Source organism: Manis pentadactyla, chromosome 2 (assembly GCF_030020395.1).
Source record: "Manis pentadactyla isolate mManPen7 chromosome 2, mManPen7.hap1, whole genome shotgun sequence".
Lineage (NCBI taxonomy): Eukaryota > Metazoa > Chordata > Mammalia > Pholidota > Manidae > Manis > Manis pentadactyla.
In genome coordinates, this window is record NC_080020.1 from 153633638 (window position 1) to 153659923 (window position 26286).

The 26286-nt window shown below is 48.6% G+C and overlaps 1 protein-coding gene across 14 annotated transcripts in view; it reads right to left on the bottom strand.

Moving 5' to 3' along the window:
* The window catches only part of INPP4A (inositol polyphosphate-4-phosphatase type I A), a 189183-nt gene extending 163211 nt beyond the window's left edge, over positions 1–25972 (bottom strand). For all 14 annotated transcript variants that reach the window (XM_057496956.1, XM_036879966.2, XM_036879963.2 and 11 more), the window contains exon 1: positions 25714–25972. The gene's annotated coding sequence lies outside the window, so the exon portion shown is untranslated. The remainder of the gene's footprint in view (positions 1–25713) is intronic.
* Positions 25973–26286: the final 314 nt, after the last annotated feature.

Below are 26286 nucleotides of genomic sequence, written 5' to 3' on the forward strand. Positions count from 1 at the left end.
TTGGGGGACCTCTCAGATCTGCTCTCCACTTGTCAAACAAACACTGAGCTCTGTCCCTGGTTCCCAAAATCTCAAACTGAGGTTTTTAGCCTCTGAGAAGCAGATTCACAGACCTTACGTTCAAAATCACTTCATCTTCACCCACAAGAGTTTAAACTTCTCAGATGACCTAACAGAGATAAGATACCATAGAAATCTTAAGTGTAAGTTAAAAAAAAAAATACACCCACCTGTTATATATTTTGGTTCTACATATCCCCTTGATAGCTTAGCCAAATATAAAGGGAAAAAATTTTTCAAAAGCCAAATATATTTTTATATTTGAATATATATTGAATACATATATTGAATATATCCCTTACGTGGAATGACTGTAAAATAATAAAACAGTGTTTCTCACAGGACATGGTTTATGCTGGCTGCCCACAGTGAAGCCAGAGGCACACAACATCTTATGCCCACAGCTAAAACTGTTTTAATGTGATCTCAAATCAAAGATATGCTCAAATCATTCTGGCTTCTGAGACTACAGATCGAGTGGGTTGCAGCATAAATGAAACCCATGTTCAAAGGTGGCCAATGAAGGCTTCTCAGGAAATATCTTTCAACTCCTCCTGCAGCACAGCCCCAAATCACACTTGATGAGAGGCAGCCCGGGGAAGTGACTACCCAACTCACCACTCCTTCCTTGGTCCTGGAATCCTATTTCTTCCCCTTTCTGCTCTCTAAGCACCTGGTCATGAAGGGAGAAACACCCCACCAATCCTCCCTGCATGGGGCTCCAGTTCCAGCCATGACTCCTGATGTTGGGGATGGGCAGGGCTGTCCACTAAGGGACACACACTCACCCAGGCATGCCCTCGGCTCCCTTAGAGCTCCAGCCAGCAGCAGGCGGGCCTCACCCCACCCCTCCCCTCCATGCAGTGGGGGCTAGCAGGCACACAGGGCTCCAGTCAGGGGCTCCCGCCAGGAAGTACTGGAGATGGGGGGTCAGGAGGTCAGGAGGCACACCTGCTTCTTCAGCCCCCACAAGGCAGCTCTCCCCACCCACACTGCCCAGTCCAGAGGATGTGACAAAGAATAAAGTAGGACTATGAACATTGAAGAAGTGAAAAGGAGAGGACAAAGTAAAAAGAAAAGGCTGGAGAAAGCCTCTGGGGAAGCCACATACCCTACGTGTGGCAGCTGGTCTGATACAGACCCTGCCAGCTGGGTTAACACCTCACAGCCTCAGCCCACATCTTCCCTCTTTATATGTCTATGAGGTACATGATTGTGATAAATGTCATTGATAAATAAGGCTTTGTGACTATAAATCCTAAGCTCTTAATGAAAAATAAAGTGGCCTTTGTCATCAAGTAGAAAGCAGGGCTTTCCCTGCAGCTGCCCCTCCCCATCACCATGCCAGACACTCGGCTGTGGGATGCACCCGGCCACCCACACAGGATGCCTGCAGCAAATGCAGCCCCACCCTGTTGCAGGGGATCTGGAAACAGCTGCCTGGGTGTTGGCCTCCTGTGGGTCCCATCCTGTGCCAATGTCACAGCTCTAAAGCACCCAGGGAGAGTGCCTGAACCATGGAGGCTGAGACTCTGGGGAAAGCTAGGGAGGTGCAGGGGACTCACAGTTTTAAATACGTTGTCAGGCTGGGCCTTACTAAGAAGGCAACATTCGAGGAAGGATCCAAAGAAGCTATGGGAGCAAGAAAGTATGTCGGTATGTGAGGGAAAGATGCCAGGCAGAAGGGCAAGCCAGGCAAACAGCCAGAGGCCAGAGGAGAGCTGAGAGTGTCACGATCCGGGGCCTGAGGACGTCTGCTTTACATGCATGAGAAGCCTCTGGAAGGTTTTGGGCAGAGTGAGCTGGTCTGACTCTGCTCTGAGAAGCAACTCTGGCTGCTTGGCTAGAAATACTGACAGGGCAAGGGCCGCAGCAGGGAGGGCAGGCGCTCGGCAAGCAGTGTAGCCACAAGGGCAAAGGGCAAACGCGGAGAGGAGCCGTGCATGCTCTGAAGGCAGAGTCCACAGGTCTTCCGGCAGGGTGCACTTGGAAGGGAGAGTTGTCAAGGTCGAACCCGAGGTTCCACTGGCCATCTGAGCAACAGGAGTGTGTGGTCATCAGCTGAAGTGAGGGAGGAGGAGCGGCTGATGGATGCAAGCTGCGGTCTGGGTTTGGGCATGCGCATTTGGGATGCTTACTGCCGGGAGGGGGGGCAGCGGACGGGAGGCGGAGGCCAGGGGAGGAGAGGTGTGGCCTGCAGCAGTGTACTCAGGTGCAGGCACTCTATAAGCGGTGAGGAAAGCAGCAGATGACACAACCAAAGAAGGGGGTAGGAAGAGACAAGGTCCAGGACTGGGCCCCGGCAACACTGGGGAGTGTGGGCAAAACCCAAGGAGATGAAGTGACAGAGGAGGGCTATCCAAGCGAGGGTCCTGGGGGCTGAGGGGAGAGCGTTTCAAGGGTGCAGGCTTGATGAAATGATGCTGGCAGCCACCTCCGGTGGCACGGGGTAGGTGTAGTGCAGAGAGGCTGGCCTAGAAGGCTGAGCAAATGTTGCTCATGCTGGTCAGTGGTCTACAGACGTATTGTCCATGTTGCTTGTTTTCTCAGTAAATTGGAAGCAAGGCCAACAGCGGAGAAGGGAAGAGGGGTGTGGGGGAACAACGGGTGCTGGAGGTTTGAGAAGAGAGTTTGAAACAACAGTCTAGGACAGGATCAGCCAAATCCTGCCTACCATTTGCTTTTATAAAATAAAGTTTTAATGGAACACAGCCATCTCCGTTGTTTACCTATTGCCTACAAAGGCTTTGTTCTAGGATAGCAGAGTTGAATAGTGCTGTGACAGCCTGCATGGCCCACAAAACCTAAAATATTAACTATCTGGCCCTTTACTGAAAAAGCTGGCTGGTCCCTGGTTCCTAGTAGGGAACTATGTTCTGAGTGCCAAGGGTCCCACCCTTGCTCTGCAGTTGTGATTTAGAAAGACCCATCCAGGTGACTGTGTGCTCCTCTAGCTACAAAGCACTGCATTGAGACACAGCTATAACCAGGGCCACAGTTTTACCAAGTAAGATTTGGCCTCCTCACCCCTCTGCCACCTGCCCTTTACTAACAGTGATAACCAGCCATGACTGCCACAGAGCATCCCCAGTGCCCAGAAGAATACACTGCACCTCTGCCATCACCTCATTTCATCTTCCCAGCCTCTGAGGCATGGAGAGGACTGAGGCCGAGCATTCAAGAGACCAGCTCAATTAGCTATGTGGGGATTCAAAACAGGTGGGTCTAGTACAGAGGTGCTATCCTGAACCTGCAGGACCCAGCACTCTCTACCCCAAGCACACCTCAGAACCACCTAATGGAAAAGGTGGCAAATGGCAATGCTGGCCCCACCCCCATATTATTTTATTGGCTTCAAGTGCAAAGTAAAAGGGTGGAAAGCAGACTTCCATGTTTTCCAAAAGCTCCCCAGTGGTTCTACTGTGCCTCCAGGGTGGAGAAAGCTACCACCCCGCTCTCCTTTCCTACTCCACCCGCAAGAGTGCCTTTCCCCACTGTCCACATTCGTTCTGCTGTGGCTGTCTCCTTCTCTGCCGTCCAAGCAATGGCCTCAGGAGGCAGCCCTGAAGCCTCCCAGGCTGGGGCTTCCAAGCAACCAGGGTTCGTGGTGACCTGAGGTCTCTTCTGCCCTCAAGGTCCAGCCCTGAGCTGAACCTAGAGTCCCTTATGAGCACAGGAAGGGTTCTATACTTCAATCCCTCAGTTATCCAAAGCATGTATGGTTTCTCCCTCATAAACTGAGGTCTCACTGGGTTCAGGATCAAGACCATCAAAAAAGAAATGCTACAGGTCTTAGGACCAGAAATGTGACCCTCCAGCCTCACTACACAGTACTGACTGGTTGGGCTGTATTCCCCTTCCTTCGGACACAGGCAGTGCAGTTCCAGGAGAGAGCCAGGCCCTGGGCAAGTCAAGAAACCAGAGATATCAGTAGCCTGAGGCCAGTTCATGTGGCCATCTAGTAAAACAGAGCACACCAGCTAGATTCTAGGGAAATCAGCTGATGGCAAAATAGGTTAAGCAAAAGCAAACCAGCTATATCCTAGATGAGGAGCAAAGGTAACCCAGTTACCCCAGTGTTCGTTTTATACTCATTAGCATATTAAACATCACACCCCTTGGGACCATGACAGTTCCAGGCTGACCATATCAGGGCAAAAAGAGGGCATAGCCCCTAAACCTCCCTGTTCGGAGAAAACCCCACCTATCCTGATGAATATGCCATCCCCTGCTTAAACTCAAGCTGTAAAACCACCCACCCTGACCTTCACCATGTTGCTCACCTCTCAAGCAGGCCTGCACTCCCTCTGAGTGTGAACTTTCACTATAATAAACTACCCTTTGCCTACACCTGCTCCACTTGCTCCATCTACTTGTGAATTCTTTCTCGACAACAGTCAAGAACCCACTCCTGGGTTGAGGTCTCACCTAGTGCACAGGGAGACCTCCCAGGACGGGACTGCCCAACAACACTTCCTTTATTACTCCTCCCTGATGGCACCTTTAAATTTTCTGTCTTCTTTCCTGAGACATCTTTTTACTGAGACATCAAAATTGAGATGTCTAAGGCTCTCACCTTCTTACCATAAAACCTCAAACTTTTACCCTGACTCTACTTTCTTAGGAGTTACTACATGTTAAATTCATTCTCAGTTTCATTACATTGGGAAGTAAACCTGTCACTGTCACTGAGAAACTCCACAAAGGTGAGGCCGAACTGAAGTGCAGCTCGACCAACAAGCTGTATGCCAAAAGCCCATTTATCATGGAACCTGGAGAGTATTTCTTTTCATGTAAAATTATCATTAAGATGACATTTAAGTTTCCAAGCTAATAGGCAAATACCTATTTAACTCATTTGTTCTTTTGTTGATTTAAAATAAGGAAAATGTTAGAATACAAGAAAAATCAGGTATGGGTTTGTATGTCTGTATATATACAAGAAAGTCAGTATGTGTGTCGGGGTACATACAAAAATTATGTTACTTAAAGGAAAGGAGCTTTACATCAGGGACACAGCCAGCCAGCCATGGGACTGAGAAGAGGGGTGGGCAACACTGATGGCGCTGGGCCTCCACCACTGTCCCCACATGTGGGTGTCAATGACACTGCTGCCAGGTTCTCGGTCTTAACTGGTAACACAGGAGAGGGGAAGGAGAAAGGAGGTAAAGGTGTTGAGATCAGGTAACAGAGTGGTGACAGTACACAGACAAGGGGAGGGGATGCTCAGATCCCAGGAGAAAATGAAGCAACTCTTCTCCCTTGCTCTCCTCTAGGAACCTCAGGGTTCAGAAGCCTGTCACTCAGTGATTGCCAGAACACACACAAGCATAAGACAAATATTTAAAAGAGAGACAGACATGGAAATAAAACTGTGGGTCCCCAAAAAAAGCACACAGGTATTGTCACATGTTGGCAACCCCATTGTTACTCCGGTGCGTTTGGTGGCTGGTGTCTCACTGGCAAGGCTGACCTGGCATAACTGTGAGTGAGTGGCTTTGCGGACAGAAAGGCCTGCGAATCCCACTCTGCTACTGACCCCTGGTAAAATGGGAGGACAGACACATATCATTCAGCTGTTCGGAAGATTAAGGAAGCGGTGAGCACTGAGGCAGAGGCCAGCAACTCGCAAGAACTCAGCAAGGCTCCCCATGTGCAGGTGGCTCACTTCAACCGAGGACAGGCAGTGTGTGTCATTCCTCCTGAGACAACAGGCCCTGGTGCTTAGTGAGTGATCGATAGGCTTAGCTTAAGGATCTAACCAAGGAAAGGTCTCTTCCTAAGCAGCTGGGGGACAGATGGAAGCAAGACTTATGGAAGACAGAGGGAAGACCAAGCAAGGTGGGCAGGGACAGGCTTCAGCATGGAGCCAGGAAATCAGAGCCCGCAGGTAAAGCTGCTCTTGCTGAGTACTGGGCAGAAGGCAGGTCCACAACAGGAGGGGAAACCACAGACCTCGACCCAAGTGGGGCTCAGCGGAGAGAGGAGGTAGGGAGCAGGCTCCACTCTCTGGGGAAGGAGATAATGGCCTAGCTGGTTACCAAGGACCTACAACCACCACTGAGGAGAGTGGGAGAAGAATGAGCTGAAGATATGAACAGATTGGGAACATGGACTACCATGAGTTTTCATCATGTTACTTATAACAACACATAAACATAAATTAGTATGTGTATATGTCTACATATTCATATTCACTTTCATATCAAAGAGAACTTCTCTCAGTCCACCACTGTGGACTGACGTTTTACATGTCTGTCCTCTGCTCCTACCTCAGGGCAGAAAAGGTATGTTGCCTGATGCTCTTTTCCCTTCTGGCTGCCAAGTGCTGTTGAATCAATGAGCCAACTATCCACACACACACACACCAGGGCACTGCTTCCTTCAGCTATTGGCACAAGCCATCCTATTCGTCACCTGGCCTGGCTCATGTGACTTCTCCTTGGCTGGGACCTGGCACTCACCATGAACACAGACTGCACACAGAGACCCTTTATGGGCCCCTTCACCTCCGTGAAACCATCTAATTTTCATCAGGGTGCACAGATGAGGAGCAGAAGGCTAGCCAATGTTACCTGGCCACAGTGAAGTGAATTCACTCATTCAACAAACATGTTTTTACCAAGGTGCCATGAGGCCTGTCCTCAAAGCTCTTATTTTTTTAAACCAATATAGTGACACAGGAAAATGACAAGGGCTTATCTGTTCATCAAGTGCATGTCCAGCAACATCACAAAAAGGCTCCTATTGCACAGTTCAGGAGGATGGAGAGTTGCTAGCCTTCTGAAGCTTCGGCCTCCTCATTATGCCCACTGTCTGTCCTCGTAAGGCTGCTAAGACATGTGACAGGCCGCAACAACAGCCCCACAAAACGTGCACATTCTAATGCCTGGAACCTGTGAATAGTACTTACAGGGCACAGGCTTGGCAGATGGGATTAAGGTGAGCATCTTGAGGTAGGGAGATTTTCCTGGATTTTATGTGCGGCCCTAAAGCCACTCCTAAGTGTATTTGCAAGGAGGAGACTAAGAGAGATTTCAGACAGAAGAGAAGACCATGGGACAAAGCAGAGGGAAGCAGACTCACAGCAAAGACGCTACACAGCCAGCAGGGAAGATGGCTAAGGGGGCACGAGCCAAGGAATGCCAGTAGTCGCCAGCAGCTGGACAAAGCTAGGCCTGGATTCTCCTCTATAGCTACTGGAGGGGGCATGGCCCAGCTGATGTCTTGATTTAGGCCAATGATACTTATCTTCAACTTCTAGCCTCTAGAACTGTGAGAGAATAACTTTCTGTTGTTTTAAGCCACTGAGACCATAAGCATTTGTTATGGCAGTCCTGGGAAACTAATACAGGGGATGAAATGGGAAGTGCATGGGAAACAATCAGCATGGGGCCTGGCCCACAGTAGGAATTCAAGAAATTTCAATCAGTGAAGGATAGTCCCTGACACTATCCCTGGACTATAAACCAGTCCTTGCAAGCTATGAGAAGAGCTATATAGTCTGATGCTGTAATTATCCTGCTTACATTCAAAAAGCTCCTTCACATATATTATGTCTTGATTCTGCCCCAAAAGGGAGAGTCCAAGGCTGCCCAAAGACTCTTAGCTTATCCTACGGGAACAGAATTTTGCCACAGGCATTGGTCTTAAATTCCCAGTGCAATTAACTTAGATATTTCATAGTGCAACTTTGTTGACATCTCACAAAGTAGACTCCCCTGACCTCAGGCATAATGAGCTGTGATAAGGGCTTGAATAAACACAGCAAGAGAACTTCTCACAGCCCCAGGCCCTGCAGCTGATGTGGGGCCTGAGGACTCTGCCCTGCCAGGGCCAACACAGGAGAAGGGCCAGCTGGGCAAGCAAAAGACGGACAGGCTGGCCGACATTTGGCTTCTGCCCTTCACATTTCTTCAGCCCTGGCTCCATGCACCCCCTCTCAGCTTTCCTTCTCGGGTGTTGAGTCCCAATGTTGAAACACATAATGTGCAACAATTCCACTTCCCCACTGCTGGCAGCCTACCACCAGGTCCCACAAGGGCAAGGCCCTGCAATCCTGAGGCTCTGCTGCCCTCCCCACTGCCCCGTTCAGTGTCAGAGTCAGGGCTGTGCTGCCCCAAGGGCCCCACCACCCTGACTCCAGCTGCACAAGACTTGAAGACCATCCTTTTCACCAGGCCAAGCAGCCCTCAGCCACAAAGGGCTCAGGAGGAGCCTCAAAACCTCAAGAGTACTACAGAGAAAAAATAACAAAAGGAAGAAGCCTGCTCACTTCCTGAAAGCAGCCATCTGCAGGCTCTCTGAGCTGGCTCTTTGTACCCTGTCTTCTCTGACCTTCTGCAAGGGCCAGGTTCACTCTGGAGATGTGTGCCCTGAGCTTGCTGACAGCCACCACCAGGGCAGGAAGGGCATGGTGGTGTGTACAGACTGAGCCATCAAGTCCTGCTCCCAGGAGTGTCCCAAGGCCAGCGTAACAGTCACTTCCCTTGTGCCTGAAATGCCAACAGGAGGGAATGCCCACAGGCCTGTGTGCTGGGAGCAGCCCACCACACCACACCCAAGCCCAGCCTGGAGGTGGGGCCTTACAGCCATCCTCCTCCACCTGCACCCACCTCACCATGATAAACTACCAGGACCCTCAGAGAATGAGAGGCTGACAATGACCATCCAACGTGACTCTGAAATATATTTACAAGGCCCTTGTCCATGTTTTTCCCTTCCTTCTCAGATGCACAGCGTGATGATGGGAGCAGCTGGGAGGACGCAATCAGAGCCAGCCTCAGCCAGACCCATTGCAGCTGGAAGTCTGCTCCATTCCGCCAGCACTGTGCATCCTGGTCCTGACTGTCAGGGACGCCTTTCCAGGACCATCTGCAGCACTTGTAGCTCGGCCCTGTGGTGAGCCAGGCAGAGGAAAGCCCCTCAGAGTCACTGTTCTTGAAGCTGGGGCCAAAGGTGGCCTGACAGCCTTATTCAGGATGCTACCTATGGGTTAGTTTAAAGGGTCTGGGTGTAACCAGAAAGTAGTATTTTAAAGAAGCATACCATACAAATGGTAATATCTAACCATTAACTGCCCTCACCAGAGAAAAAGTTAGAGGCCAGAGGAGAATAGCAGTGAATGGGCCAGAACCTCCAAATACTGTCTAACCCCACGATCTCCAGCCAGCCAGGACATATGCGATGCACACCTCAGCGCAAGGGAGGTGTAGCCTCTTCCAAAGAGTAAACACACTAATGCCAAGCACAGGCTGGAAAGGGCCTACTATGCATCAAAAGCATGCTGGTTAAAGAATCTACAGTACAGCCTGGCAGGGGAATGCTGTGCAGCTGGGCAAAACACAGAGAAACTGCATGTTCCAATGTGCAACATCCCCAAGACACAGCAATAGGAGAAGGTGAGGGGTGTAGTGAACATGGAGCATGATGCCTCGGTGTGAAAAGCTTTTTGAATGTGTACATACATGCACATGCTGACACATACACACAGTATCTTGGGAAGAATACAGGAGAAACCATGATACTGATGTTTCCAGGGAGGGGACCTGAGAAGCTGGGGGTAGGAGGCCGAGTTTACCATGTATCCTGCTGTACCTCATATATTTGAACCATAAAAATATATGCCTATTGCAAAACACAACGTTATCAAATTTGACAAATCAAACTAAGTACAGGCAGGTTTGGAGGACTCCCACCAAGTATGTTTGGTACTTAGGCACTAGTAAGAGGGTGGAGAATTTAAAGGGGCCTCTCTGAGGCAGTGTCATCCACACAGATGAGGGGATGGAGATCATGCCTGTTCCTGGCAATAACCTCCATCAGCTCGTCACCACCCAGATCCCTTGCTCTCTGGCATCACTTCCTTCTGCCATGTTGTTCTCCCTGACTACAGCATACATTACAGAAGAGTGAAGTTTATGCTCCAAACCCCAGAGTCACAGAATCTTACAGATGGAGCGTGCTTTAGCGGAATCACAAGCCAAGCCCTGTGCCCCAAATCTCTCACTACCAAATCCCAACCACCAGCCAACAGACTTGACTATGTTTTATGTCTGTCCTGCACCCACTGCATGGGACCTCATGAGTGTGACTGTAGAGAAGGGGGGGCCCACTGAAGCTGCCCACTCAGCTATTCCTCTGCAGGGAGAGGCCCCTTGGACAGTTAGAATCCATTTCTAGGAACCTGTATTTCTGGGGTTCTTCCCACCCCAGTGCTTCCTCTTCCTCAGAGTTAGCCCAGTTCTCAGAGGTGGTTGAGAATATTCTCCCCCAGTGCTGGTTTCATTTCTATTATTTCACAGACATGGTTTCACCGCCACCACTGTGGGCTCTAAGGACACCCAGCTGGTGGTGGGCATGGCAGTCACCAGGCATCCGGATCCACTGACAAGCAGGGCTCAGTGAGTTGCGGTGCCCATGCCTGGTAGCCCGACCTTGAGTGGAGACGAGGCCACATACCTGGTTAGAGCACAGGTATGGAAATAAGGACCATTACAAGCCAAGAAAGGGTCTCCTCAAACCATTCAGAAGGCTATGGAGTTGCTTGTCACTTAAAACAATAACAATAATGATTCAAGCAAAACAGAATAAAAAGTTTTTTAAAGTCTGAAGAAGTTCCCTTGTGGAAAGAATCAAGTCCCAAACCTTGAAACCCTTGACAGGCCTTGAGCCCCTCAGAAATCCGGCCCTGCCTCTCCTGAGCCTCCTCCTAATGCATTACTCCCAGCCACCCTCCACCCCTGCCACTTCTCTCTTGAAACCCCCAGCTCGAGCCATCACCGCCACCCTTGACACATAACTCCTCTTCCCATGAAGCCCTGTGATTCCCCCCAAGACCCAGGTGCACCCTATCCCACCCGGCAGCTTTATCTGTTAGTACCATACTTACGCCCTGTGCATGAGGGAAAAAGAATTACTTTTAGGTTCATGAAATTTAGAAAGAAAAAATCCAAGATGACCAAGCCCTAAGGTGGCATTTACTCCCAGAAGAGCAGAAGCAGCCCCCTGGGTTCCAGCCAGCTGGATGAGCCAAGGGCACAAAATGCCCCTGCACAGGGGGACAAGCTGATGGGTTTGGTTTTACCCTGAGAACTTACTGAGGCAACAGCTGTGCCACACCCAGGCTCTGGTCCCTCCCTCTTCTCCTAAATTAGACTGAACACCAGCTTGACTTCTGGGAAATGGGCTATCTTCCCAGGAGAGGCTGAGGCTTTTCCTGCACTTTTGATGATGTAGTAGCTGTGTTCATTCATTCACTCAACAAACATTGATTATACACCTATTTTGTGCAAGGCACTGTGGGAAGCTCTGGAGATACAAAGAAAACTAAGTTATTGTCCTTGCCCTGGAGGACACTTACATCTTATGATGCCCCAGATCCATTATGTTCACTGGGCATGCCCCCAGAGAATAATCTTCACATTTTATAAATGCCACTGTGGGAAACTAGCCCCCCACACCCTGATGTAGTAAAGCAGAATTTAACATTCTAAGTGATTCCTCTAGACCCTTAAGAAGTTACAGCTAAGGAGCTACATTCCAAGGAGGACAAACATGGGTTGCCGGTGAGTCAGCCACTCAGCACTCCACACCCCAGCCCTGCAGGGAGCCCACCCGTGATTATGCTACTTTGATGCTGTTTTGTCTCTTGGCAGCTCAGAGCTCAGCCCTTCCTCCTAATAAGAGTTGCCTGCACTCCTTTAGCAGCATGGGGCACCCACCCTCTCCGCAGGCCACTCAACTTGGGGGCAGAGGTGGTCGAGACCCAGGCCAGGTAACCGGAGGCCAAGTCCCCAGCATTAGGGTGAGCACCTGAGCCAGGTCCACGTCAGTGGAACTTCCTCCTGGAGTAGTCCACACCCGTGCCATCCACCTTGTTCCCCCCACAAGCAACACCCCCATAGGATAGCACTCTGCCCAGCGCCTGTGATCCTGACCTCAGACCACGTTCTGTGCCCATGGAGGCCGTCCTCAACTCTGATGTTTCCCAAGTGCCTACTATGTCTCTGGCAGGGTTACCAGGCCAGGGGTCGCACACAGTGCACTGACAGCCACCTTCCACAGCAGCAGTGCTGTCAAGAACTTCTGCCTTCCCTGCCACGCTGCACTGACAGTGCCTTCCCCTTTAAGTGTATGAGATGGAACACGGAAATCAGAACCACTTCCCTCCCAGTCAGGGACTCACTTTGTGCACTCACACTGCATACATAGTGTCCCCACAGTCTTTGTTTCCCCTGAAAAACTATGCAGGATCTGGTTCACCAGGGCCAGATAGCTAGCTACCCATGGCCCCTGGGGAAAGGGCAGGCAGGGCCCAAATAACACACGGACCAGCACACCCATCATGGGGGAGGAAAGGTGGGTCTATGAAGTTTGATGGTCACCTCCCTTAAGTAAAATATTTCACTCTCGAAGATCAAAAAAAAAGTTTACTGGGAAAGACCTGGATAGCAAAACAATCTGGAAGACAATCACCAGCTCAGGCAGGAATGATTCACAGTGGGATACAAGGAAGGAAGCCCTGTTCATTCATTGCCTGCAGTAGCTACCCCAGGGTACAGGGAGTGAGAAAGGGCCATTTGATAATCCTTGCTTTTTTAAAATGTGAAGTTAAACATTTTTTAAAGGCTAGGAAAAACTATTACAGATTGGCAAGATTTCATCATTAGTTTTGGAAACACAAAAAGTAATTTCATTATTTCAGAAGCATGGACTCAGGAAGCATTTCTCTATAAGGATTCTTGAACACATACATGTCTATACCGGTAACTCCCAGGGATTCCTGTCAGCCAGAAAGTAAAGCAGGACTCCTCTAGGGACCTCAACTACCTGGAGTTAATGCCATGTGAGTGGTGTGTGTGTGCACTCACAGGTGCCCAGGATTGGGGTGGAGGGAAGTTGACAGGAGAGATGGCTTGGCAGCTTTACTCATATGTACAGCAGACAGTGCTAGTGGTTGGCAGACACAAGGCGGGCCCAAACTTCTCTCCATGCCTATTCCTGTTCTGACATCTGAACATCGATGAGGCTTTCTTTTGAGTGTAGGAATTGCTAGCACACATATCCTTTTTAAATACAGATGCCTCAAAGAGAACAATTCAATTTCGCTGACACATTGAGTATACTGGTTATTAGATCCCTTCCTTCTGAGTAAACTGGTAATTAGAACCCTTCCTTCTGACAGAGAGCAGACACTCAGGATCACCCTTCTGAAAGGAAGAGCAGGGTGAGGAGCGAAAGAGGCAGGACAGATTATCAGACCCACGTGCAGCTCCCACACTTCAGGGAGGGGCCCTGTCTGCAGCAGGTTCAGCTCAGGGTGAGGAAAGACAAGCCGCCCTGCAGGCCACGGTGGGGAGAAGTTCCTCCTCCTGGGCACCTCCACTCCAGCCCACTCCAGCCCACCCCCTTCGGGCATCTCAGTCAGGGCTGTGCCTGGGTATCATACTCTGCCTGAAATCCCCCACTCCAGAAGCCCTTCTCTCTGGACACACCAGGGGGGACTATTGATGGAAACAGCTTCAGCACCAGCCCTAAGAAGGTGGATTAGAATTCTACCATTTCTATTCTTTAAAAGAGGAAATGAAGGCGCAAAGGGATCAAGTGACCTCTTTGAGGCTCAAGTATGAAAGCACATGTGGAAGTAAGATCTCAAACTCTGGAGTGTTGTCAGCTGCCCACGCCTACAACTTCCCTGGAGAAATTTCCCCAGCATTCTGCCAATACTTTTCCAAGAAGCACAAAAGCTCATCTTTCAAAAAAGATAACCTGCAGGAAAGATGCAGCTAGGTGCCTCCCATGTCCATCTGCCCTTTCTCCTTCATCAGGCCCGGAGGTCTCAGGTCTGCCTTCCCCCAGCCTGCAGTCTAGAAGGCCCACTAGCAGGCAGCACCCCTACCTGCCATCCTGGACATAAGGCCCTGCCTCCCACTAGGAATCTAGGAATGGCTGGGCACAGGCTCTGACTGCCCACCTCCACTCCAGACCTTAGCACATGAGAGAGAAATAAGTGCCTATCTTAACTAAGCCTCTTTCCCTTCAAATTTTTTCTATAGTACACAATCAAATGTTAATCCTAACAATTTTACCATTCCCCACTGATATCCAATGGTGGAGAAATCACTATCTTGGAATGCTGAGAGTTTGGAGATGAGGAATACTGTGTTAGACTTAAGTTCACTAACAACTCCACTTTTCCAGAGATGTTTAAATATGCATTCTCAAATTTACCCAGGGCTCCAGGCTAGAGTGAGTACATTCTTAAGACCTTATAAGCATAGCAAGATTCATCTTACTGTACAATTATTTTATAAAACAGGTTCTCCCTAATGTAATCAACATTTATAATCCTAAAAAAGTTTACCAATCTTACTTCTAGGCCTGTCCGAGCAGCAAGGTCAAAAAGCCTTAATATACTGAATTCCTATTTACCACCCCAAACATTTAATAGCTTGGCTTGCATATCAGCGCAGGTAAATCTAAGTTGTAAGGTAAAAATAGCCCCTATTTTTATTCATTATAGTTAGTCCATTAAATTAGGTTCACAGTCTATGCCCGGGCTGCTAGCTGCATGAAAAACACTGGACCAATCCTTAACAGTTTACCTAGCAGCCAACCTATAAGTAAATACTGGTCAGAGCCTGTGATGCCCAATTGCAAGGAATGACACCATGATTACTGCCCTGCCATTTGATCACATCTCATATATTTTGAAATGAGTCCAATCCACCAGAGTTTAGAACCCTCCTTGCTATATACAGAAGGGCTGAGGCTGTGCTGGATGCTATAACAAGGGTGGACCTGCACACCAGACAGGGTGGCCTGAAACCCTGAGAGCATTAGGGAATGGCACATACAAGGACACTGCCCAATACAATAGTTCAGTCCCCAGTGCAAAAGGCCAGTGTTGCCCCAGGCTAGAACCTGATGATTAGCTTTAAGACTAGATGTTTCTTAACAAACTAGTCGGTACAAGAGTGGTACTGCTGTCATGGAAGCTTCCTTCCTCTTTGAGTCAACCCTGCACATACTGCATCACAATCCATCTGCTGGCTTTTCTTCTCTCTTCAACCTATGAGGTTAACACTGAGCTTGGTATACTTGATTAATTAAAGAATGACTAAGTAATTAAGTTGCCTCAAAATGCAAAGAGGTTCCTCACTCCAGTGAAGTTATTCAAACACCATACAGTTGGAAGGCCCCTATAATGATAATCACAAAACACTGCATCTTGTGCTATTGCTGGTACGATGCCAAGTATTTGCAAGACCATGTGCACTGTCAGGTAAGATGGGCTCCTGCTGGCATGGGCTCTACAGTGTTTCAAGAAGAAAAGACCCAAATGGAGAATGTCAAGGCTTTTAGAATTGGCAGCAACCCTGCCCTGAAACATGCTCAGGACTCTTCTTGAAGGGACAGCACTCAGATGGATGCATTCATTTGAAGCTCAGTCATTTTCTTTTCTTTTTAATCAGTTTCTGCTTGAACTGGTAACTTTAAACTCATGTACCCTTTATGTAAAAGGCCATTAATAACTAATAGTAAATAAAACAGGGCAAAAGTAGAGTAGAAGGAGGTCAGTGAGAGGCAGCAGAGAGTGAAGAAAGGATATCAAGCTGCCAAAAAGACAGTCCGGACCTGAGCCAGCTGAAAACTGTGCATAAGTTCTCAAGAGAAAATACCAGGGAGCACTGAGGGCTCCATCAGTGCTTGGGAAAGGCAAGGATTTGGGCTTCAACATAAACCCTGCTGCAAAGGGCCTTAGAAGAAGGCATGCGGGGATGGGGTGCAGGGTGGAGGAGCCTGGGAAAGGCACCGATGCACAGCCTCAGCCCTTCTATAGCAAGGATTGTTCTAAACTCCAGCGGAATGGACTCACTTCAGACAGGATTAGATGAGACGTGACCAAACTGCAGGGCAGTGATCACGGTGTCATTCCTTGCTGTTGGGCACCACAGGATCTGATGCCCAGGAAGAGTTTGGTCTGTATGAGGTACAGGCAGCCTCAATCTCTACGGACATATCCACGATACTCCCGGGTCTCCAACACTAAGTGTCTTTACTCTAGAAAGCTACTGCTGAATCACTGCAGAGAGGACAGAAAGTGAAAGAGCAAAGAGGCAGGACTGTGATTTCCAAGGCCAGAGAGTAAAAACATACTTCCCTAAAGAGAGACTGTGAGTGTGTCTCATCCCAGTACCAAATGAATCAAGAACACATGACACTTTCCCCACGTAGCCCTCAGGCACTACCACAACCCCATTCCACTGTCAGATGAGAGGCTGAGGGAGGAGGCAACGAAGTGTCTCCCCTTCCCTGAATGAATGAGCAAGGAAGGAGGAGGTAAGAGGTTTGTCTTCACAATGTCACCAGCACGTTGGGGGCAAAAGACACATGTGCCCTTCTCTCCCACTGAGGTGGGCATGAGGGGTTTCCCTGAAGCCAGTCCATTTACCCATCTCTCTCTCCTCTTCCAAACCAGAGGAGTAACAATGTTTGGAAGATTCTGGGGTATCCTGACATTTCTTGGCACATAGCCCCATCTCAATTAGGCTCTATCAAGTATTCCATTATATCAGCCATTTGATTATCACCCCATTGTGTAATGTGACAGTCAAAGCAATGAATAAGAAATGTGAAAATACTCAACATTCTACTGTACAAAATCACAAGTTTTTATGTGCTTTTAAGAATTGTGTCAGTAAAAGATTTAGCTGGGTCAGTGGCCACCTGACTAAATACTTATGAGCCCAGGCCCCTCCCACTTTCCTCTTCCCCCTCTGCCCACATCCTTCTCCTATAACCCTTACTGGCAGTCCCCTGCCTAAGAGCCTCCTTCCTCTGAAACATTTCCCCTCAGAGGTGACTTGGGCAGAAGTCAGAGATGGGATGTACCCTAGCCTTTCAAATACATTTTTTAGAATAGGAGTACCCTAGGAAAAACAAGAGTTATCAAGACTGTAAAGTTAACAGAGATCTTGAGTCTCCTGCAGGACAGTAACTCCCCATGTGCACTGGTCATTGCAATGCATAGCTCTCTCCTGCTTATACTGCTTAGTCTGCACAAACCCCTCCGAGCCAGCACATTCCCCATCCCATAGATGAGAAGGTAAACTGGGGTTCAAACCCAGGACTTTTCCTTCCCACAGTCCAATTTGTCCCCCTCAAAAAAAAGCAGACACAAACACACCAAAGACATTACTGCAAAGGCTCTGTGACACAAACCAGACTAACACCTGCATTAAATAACGGGTATCGCACCAGTCCCAAAGGCAGCCAAGGTGAGTTGTGTGTTGTCCTGCTACTGTTAAGCCCCAGAGGACTGCAGGTAGGAAGCCAAGGCAGGGAGGGCTTCAGTGGGGCCCACCTCACAAGGCATCTCTCTCCTCCTTCTCTATCTCTCTCTCCCCACCCAGGCCCCCGCCCCTCCCTTTGTAGGCAGACATGCTGATCAACCCTGTTAGGAGAAGGATGGGTCAGGAATCCAGAGTTAAATTTAAACCTCTGACCAATTGACACACACCTTGCCACTGTCCCCCACCCCTCAGACTGGCCATATGAGGGACCCCCAAAACCATCAGGATGATCTGGCCAGGTGGTCAACGCAACAGACAATAAACCAGAGCAAGACCACAAAGTTTAGACCTTTTTTCCTGCTGTCCTCATGGGCTCTAGCTCCACCCCACAGGCCCACACTGTCTTAAAGCAGTGATTCTCCATCTATGGAGTCAAATGCCCTCAAAGTTCCAATGGAAACCACAGGTCCTCACCCAGGAAAAGACCCCGAGTGTATATACCTGTCCGGCATAGCCCCCTCTCCCTCTGCCCAATCCTTGAGTTTGACACATTTCTACCAAAACCCACAGTAAAAAATATGCTTACTCTTCTTATAAGAAATATACTTAGATACTTTCTATTTTATTTCAAGGTAATTTTTAAATGTGGTCTATAACCTCAACTTGATTCCACAAACCACTCCTGTTTGAACAACACTGTTCCAGACACTTTCTTGCCTCTCTGCTATCAGGGGCTCTTCCTTCCTTAGCCACGGGCCACTGATGCAATAGAACTCAGTTATGAGACGGTTCCTAAATAACATTTTTATATATTAAGATGAACCTTTAAAGTCTTCCAAAGTAAAAAAAAAAAAAATCTGAAATACCTCAGCTCACCAGTTCCAGGAACATTTGGAACAGTGTGCTATTTTGATCTCATAAATCACACCTTCGAGGTAGCTATTTTACTGGACCCAAACACCAGATTGGAGCTGTACTTGCAAAAGGGGACACCAAAGCAGGTCATATTGGGCAAAGCCAGAGAGAGCTACAAACTACCAGTGCAAGGAGTCCCTTAGGCACTCTCCAGGCCAATTCCTTACATATTTCCCAAGCCCCTACTAACTGTTCTGCCATTTTTTTTCTAATTCAGCAAAGAGTAGCAGAGTATGCAAACCCTACACATCTGAACACCCTTCAGAAATGGCTTCAGAAAGTACATCTTCAAGGCCAATCCAGATCCTCAGTAGCAGCCCCACGGACTCCATCCCTGCTGGGCCAGAAGGGAACCCAGGCCCAGGGGATCATCAATACTGCTTCCTTTAGTGCTGAGTCCCACAGGGAGGATGTGGGCCAAGCGCAAACAAGATGGAGCAACTGCAGGCATGGCAGCTGGGAAATTTAGCTGGGATGATAAACTGGGGCACAGGCTGGGGTGCGGGGATTTCCCAGGCTCCTTAAACACCTGCCATGCCTGTCATTCACATTCACTCTCCCTTCTTCCTATTCTGGGCACTGTCCTCTCTGGACTCAGGAACAGTCACCCGGTCTCCAGCTGAGGAGTAGAAACGATCTGTTCTCACACTTAACCTTGCATCAGTCACCTGGAGGACCTGTGAAAAGTCAGATCGCTAATCCCAGAATTTCAAACCCAGCAGGTCGGGGTGGGGCCTGAGGCTGCATTTCTGACAAGTCTCAGGCAATGCTGATACCGCTGGTCTGAGGCCCACACCGGGAGGAACACAGCTAATCCAGTCAACACACAAACCCTCACAGCCTCATGTTCGAGTCCCAGGGAAGCCACATGACCCTAACTGCTCCCATAGACCAGAGGAAGGGCTGGTAGGCACAGTGGGGACTGGCTGGCGTGGCTCCTTCGTTGCTCCTGACAGGGATGGAGCAGGGAAATCCACAGTCCCACCAACCCCAAGGACCATCCCACAGTCATGAAGAGAATGACCCTGGGATGAAACCAGCAGTGATGGCTGGAGAGAGGAGAACCTAGGTCCTTGCTGAAATTATGAAACTGTTGATAGAGTAGGACTCCAGTTCCGTGAGACAGTAAAAGTCCTTGCTGTTTACTTAGCAGCCAAAAGCATGCCCACTGACACACCCCACAAGCCAAGGAGACTCGAGCTAGGCATCCCTGTTTCCTAATAGGACCCTGTTCCCCAGAACACACACCTACCTAAGAATATTTTCTTCACACTTCCAGAATTTGTAAACCTAGGTCATCCTCAAAAATTCTAATTAATGGGGGTAGAGAATGCACCAAATGAAATGCAAGCAACACAGGACAGGGAAAGAAAGGAGCTCCACATCCTAGAGAGAATTAATTTTATCCGGCAGCAGCTGATATCAGCTGTCAGAGAGCTATGTGGAGGCGTGGGGGCTGGGAGAGGAAGAGAGGCAGGGGATTTTCAAGAGACCTGCCCAGTAAGTGCACAGGAGGGGCACCAGAGGAACCCAAGGCAAGGAGAAGTCCCAGGTGTGTGAGGGAACGGCACTGAAAGAGCCCCAGGATGGAGGCTGCGAGTCACTGGATGCTTTCCTCCTCGAGAGGCCCCCTCCCCTCCTCCTGAGGACGAGAGGACACCCCTTGTCTTGGCAATAGGTTTCAGCTCCGGGCAAGTTCACTATGGATTCAATGTGACCAAAGAAATGATAATACAACGTTCTTGGGGTGAAAGGGTTTATACCCAACTTTATTTCCACAGCAGCAGGTCAATCACTAGAATCCCGCCTGCTCAGAGCAAGTCTGCATGCAGCAAGCCGGTCTCTGCCTCTGGGCCTCTCTGCCCGCACAGCCATCCTCTGGGCCTCTGTCCTCAGCACTGCCACCACTCCAGCCTCTGCTCTGTTCTCCTGCAACCTTGCAGCTGTGCCACCGTGTCACCCAGGGCACTGGGCAGGGCTCTTTATATACAGTCAATAATGATGCACTGACCACACGTGTGTAGTGAGCTAGCCAACCAGGGCCAGCTGAGAATCCTGGCCACAGGAACCTTCACTTTATCCACACCCCTCTTTTCCTGACCCTATTCCAGAAAATGGACACCTCATTTTTAACACCACAGTATGACCCTTCCCCACTGGACACTTCCTGCTTCTGAGGCCTTCACCAAGTCAATCTCACAGAACAGACTCCCTATTGAAAGGTCTGCAGTATCTCACCTGCCCCAGGTTAGTGAATGAGCACACACTAAGGGCCAGCTGGGCTGGCTGCCAGGCGCATACTGGGCATGAGCAAGTGGTGTAGAGACCATACAGACGAGACAAGCACACATGGCCCCAAGGCCCTGGCTTCCCATTTCCCAGCCAGGTAGGGAAGGTGAAGAGATTAAACCCAGAGAAAATGCTGCTTGAATTTCACCTGCCTGAACGTGCTCTATAGTCTACTCACAGTAAAGGTCCACATTCCTGAGGGCTTAGAAGGCTTCAGGTGCCATTCCAAGCACTCAGTGGGACTCATCTGACTCCCCAACAAGCCTCCAGGGTTGCAACTACCACTAGCCCCGTTTTGCAGATGAGAAAACCAAGGCACAGAAAGATCAAGCTACTTGCCCAAAGTCACACAGCTAGTTGGAGGCTCACAGGGAGTTTGGCTTGAGAGGCAACAACAGTTCCAGGAATAAAATAAATGGTTTTGAAAGATGTGTATGCTCAATAAACAGGACTGAGTTTCGATGTTCCTTAAATACAATTAAATTGTTGATAGTGGGGACTCCAGGTAATTAATTTTCATCGCTACATTGTTACAGCAAGTAAAGTATTTATTTACAAATCCTGTGACAGAAGCTATGTGATTTAATGGAAAGGGTACTAGATCCAGACAGATATGGGTTTGAATCCCTGTTCAACCTGTTGCAACCACTCTTAGAGGGTGCCTTAACCATGTACCGCCTCGTCTCCTCCCAGGACCTAGAAGAGGATGCACATGGACACTTGGCAAAGCACCTGATATGTAAGGGGTGCTCAGAAAATGTTAGTTTCCTTCTCCCTTAGGATGAAAAACACATCACGCTTAAAGGAAACTTCTAAGTCTGCCAAGAATAAAGTCCAAAGTTACAGTAACTTCCACAATCCAGTAAGATAAAGAAAAACCACCTAATGAGAAAAAAAATGAGCAAAGGATATGAACAGGTAATTCACAGAAGCTAAAATATAAAATAGAAAGAGAGGCTTTCACTATTTTTGGTAATTTGGGGAATGTAGTCAAAATAATTCTTCTTTATCCATTATGTTGGCAAAAATTAATAGATTTATATTCTTCAGTGTTGGGCAAATTAAAGGGAAACAAGCCATTTCACACACTAATGGAAGAAGTACAAAATGACAAAGCTTCTTGAAAGTGAGGGGCAATTTGGTAAAGCTCTCCATTTAAAATTACTTTCTGACACAGAAATTCTACTTCTAGGGATCTAGAAGACTGAATTATTTGAAAGTATTAACAATGACGTGGCTCACAGACTCTCCACTATTTTTAGAGCAGAAAACTGAAAACATCCTAAATGTCCATCGACAAATGGTTAAATAAATTATGGTACACCCACACTCTGGAACACAGACCAAAAAAAAGACAAACATTTCATGTCAGTGCAATAGATCTCCAGAACATAGCATTAACGTTAAAAATCAAACCAAAGAAAATTTTGTAGTATGTGTCTGTCTACATTTACATTTACAGTGACAGCATTTGTCTACAGAAGTCCTTGAAGTAGCAACACCTCAGATGCAATGAACACACCTAGCACCCAGATCTTGTTTTTAAATACTATTCTCTCTGGAGAAATGGCTGATTCCAGGGTTGCCAAGCACAAGTGGAGTCTTGAAGGTTTTCTGCCAAAAAGTTTAAAAGTTCTCAAAGAATGATGAGGACATGTCATAAGGACCTAAGAGCCAGCTTGAAGGGGCTTCTGCAGGCCAAGTCTGGGACGATTTAAGCAACAAAATGAAAAATGAGAGTAACAGACAATATTGCATCAATTGCATCAAGCAGGAATTCATGAGTGCAGAGATGCAAATAAAAGAATAAATAGGGGAGAAAGAAAAGTTCTTCCTTTCTGTACAAACCCACTTTATAAGTGTAGAAAGAAATATGGAATTGCAAAATCACTAACCAACTGTCAGAGTAACTGACTCAGATAAGAATCATCAATGGATTTTGAACGAGGGGGTGAAAGTATGAAGAATAACAGTATATTTACATAATCTCAGGTTAGCTTGCTATTAGATACATATTAATTACGAAGGGAAAAATGATAACCTTTCTGTAGGGAGATTTGGCAGACACCACCTTCATCAAGTGATCAAAGTAAAGGAGAACAGTGAATGGGACTGATCAAAGCACATGCTTCCTCCTGATAGGACACACTAAGCCAGCTGCAGCATCGCCCCTGTGCTACGCCTGCCAAAAGGCCATAATCTCAGTCTAATCATGAGGAAACCTCAGGTAAACCCATACTAAGGGACATTATCCAAAAAACAGGAAGCTGTCTTCAAAAATGTCAATGTGATTACATACTCAGGAACTATTCCAGATAAAAGGAGACTAAAGAGATAGGACAACTTAGCACAATGCATAATCTCAGATCTTCTGTTGCTCAAAAGAACATTATTGGAAGACCTGTAGGATAAACGATAGTGTTGTACCAGCACTTAATGTCCTGATGTTTAATACTTGTACTGCTGTTCTTATTTAAGAGAATATCCTTGTTTTTAGGAAATATACAATGAAGTATTTAAAGGTAAAAGGGCATCATGTCTGCAACTTTCCATTAAGCAGCTCAGGAAAAAAAGCAATCACACACAAATCCAGGAGAAGGATAAAACAAATGTGGCAAACGGCAACATTGGGAGAATCTGGGTAAAGGGTATCTGGGAACTCAGGATTATTCTTGCAACTTTACAGCACATCAGAAATAATATTTTTTAAATGTTAGGAAAGCAAGATGTGTACGTGTATACAGATATAGATAAATTCCAGGAGAGAGTAGGTTCATGTTGGCATTCTCCTTAAACGCTCTAAGAAAAATTGCAGCAAGCCTGCCCTGGTGTTAACATTGGTCTCCCTACAATATGCTCTCATCACAGAGTGGCTGTCTCAGGACACTGGAGAAAGCAGTTATGAAGGATCTCTCAAGTTCCTTAACCAAGTTCCACCAAAGAAGCACCAATACAATCAAGCCCTCTTCGTTGCACATTTATGCTGCTTTTCCCTTGGTGAAGCCCAGGCATCCTGATACCACAAGTAGCTGATGATGCTATGGGGACTTTTCTGGAATACGTAAGCTACAAAGGAATTTTTCATATAAATCAGAACCAGTCTTGGTTCAAAGCCTCCCCTTCCACTCTGTCTTACTGGATTACTGGGATGTTAAGCTATAGGAATTGGGGGTCAGCTGGTCCCCTGCACCTTTCTGTTCCACTCTCCAGGTGCATTTGCAGATTTGCTGGCTCTGGAGGATGCTCCCAGTAGGCAGCTGGCTAAAGGGCCTTGCAGGGTCAATAGTCTTCTCTGTCATGCACATCCCTTCTCTAAGGCATTCTTTTCAGTTTACAACAAGCTCTCACATACATTATTTTATTTCATCCTTTCTTTAGAGTGATTTTTTAATCCCAATATTCAGTTTAACAGCAATATGACAAATACTGTTTCCCTAACAATGGAATAAACTGTTATGTCTACCCTCAACTTGAGTCTAGAGCAGATCAAGTCTAGTGAAAAATAGAGAAGAAAAGCAGCTACTAGAATAAGCACAACCAATTCTGTTGCTAAGCACAGGAGAAATACAGCTCCGTCTCTCCGCATCCATCCAGCATCCTTTCATGGAAGCCTCATCTTCAGGGCATGCCCTCCCAAGAACTTTGGCTTATTCCTTCAGAGGCGTGTTTACAAGACACTGCAGGGATGGAGGACTTGTGGGGCTCAGTTCACACACAAGGCCACCCATGGGACAGCATCCTGGTCTTCTGACACCTCCTCCAGCAGAACAGTCACACAGATCTTGCCACGTGAGCACCACCATTCGTCTTTCTTCAAAGTGACCAATGAACGGAGTCCTCCAGAAGTAAACATTTCAGGAAAGAACCCCCAAAACAAAGGCCCTAGCCTAGATAAAAAAACAAAGTCCCTACTAAAGAAAGCCTGTTTTCAACCAAATAAAAATTAGACTTAATTATAGGACAACCTATAGCTATTCTATATGCATTTACTAATGCCAACAGCACCTAGATTCCAAAATAAACTCGGCAAACTGGGTTCTGCTCTTGCCATTTAATGAGAGAACTGAAAAACAGAGTTAGCAAGTGACAGATCCAAGATTCACACCCCTTTTCAGCTTGTTATGTCCCCAACCCCACTGGTTTGCCCACAGTCCACACACTCACTGTGAACAAGATGAACCAGGCAGAATTTCATGGCAGCATTCAAACTGCCACCCCATCCCCTATTCCCTGGGTTTAGATGCCCTAAAGGCATTCTACTCTTAAGCAGCCTCCCAGTGCAAAACCCATTCAGTGGCAAAGCAAAGACAACTACACGGGCTTCACCACTGCCTATACTTTCCTCTAACCCAGAGGAATATTTTCATGATGTGTCATTATGGATGAACTCAGGCCAGGAGGAACACATCATTATGTAATGACAGAGGACAGGCAACAAGGAGGAAGGGAAAACCGAGCCCATCACCGCTCCCTTCGCCCACGACGACATAAATTTACCTTTGACATGTTGAGCGTTTCAGTCTCCTATGGCCTACACGTTCATGATTGGCTTTCCAAGAGCCCATCACAGATCCTTGCAAATTTCTCAGGCCTCAATTAATTCACTAGCAACGCCAAAAAAATATAAAATATAAAATGCAAAGATGCCTGAAATACTGTCGGGGCTATGGGCCGGCAGAAAAGGGAATAGTTGAGAGGTTGGAGGAGAGATTTCCTGAGATGCATGTTTGTTTTTCCTCGGTTATGTTTAGACCAGAAACACAGGCAAGGCCTTCGGCGTCTGGAGTCACTAGACCCAGCCCTGGGGACGCTCCAGGCAGGCGCGAGACCTGGCCTAGGTTCGCCGCGTCCCGCATCCCGGCTGCTCGCCCCCAGCCCCAGCTCCACAGGCCCCTCAGGCCCAGACAGCCAGGCCCTCATCTTGCCAGAGGTCGGCCAGGGTGGGTAGCCCTCCAGAGCCGCAACCGCAGGTGAACCCCTAAGCGGTACGATTTCCATGACAACCGCGGGCGCCGTCCCCGTCCGGCGCACCGATACCGGGATGCTCGCCTCGCCTCGCCTCGCCCCGCCCCGCCCCGCCCCGCCCGAGGGCAACCATGTCCCGGCTTCCCGCAGCCGCCGCGTCCCGCACCCGCCCGGCCGGCCCACCTACCTGGCGCGCTCCGGCCCGCGGCGCCCGCGCCCTGCTGCCCCGCCGTCCTCGGTCACGGCGGGCCGCGCGCCCGAGCCCCGCAGCAGCAGCAACGCCGCTTTGTCGCGAGTTCTGGGCTACGACCCAGCTCCGGGCAATGGTCCTCCTGCCCCGGCCCGCGGCGCCCGCCCCGGCCGCGAACCCTTCACCGGAGCCGCAGCCCAAACCTCGCCGCCGCCGCCGCCGCCGCCGCCGCCACCGCTGCTCAGGAGGCCGCGCGCAGCCCCGCCCTGGCCCCGCCCCCTGGCCGCGCATGCGCGCCCTGCAACCCGACAGCACCGCCCCATCCTTCAGGTGCGCCTGCCCCGCCGCTGATCCCTGGGCTCGCGCTTGTGCTCCAGGGCTCACGGAAGACCCCACTGTCAGCTGTGACAGTCGCCTGGGAGGAAATCATGAACTCCTGGACCTAAGTGAACGGCCTTTTCGCCTCACGGACACTGAGGCTTCTGAGGCCCTGACACATCGCCAACAAGGCGGTTCCGGAGGAGCGCAGTGACCGGGTGCAGGTGGACGCGTTCCCTGCGAGACGTTGAG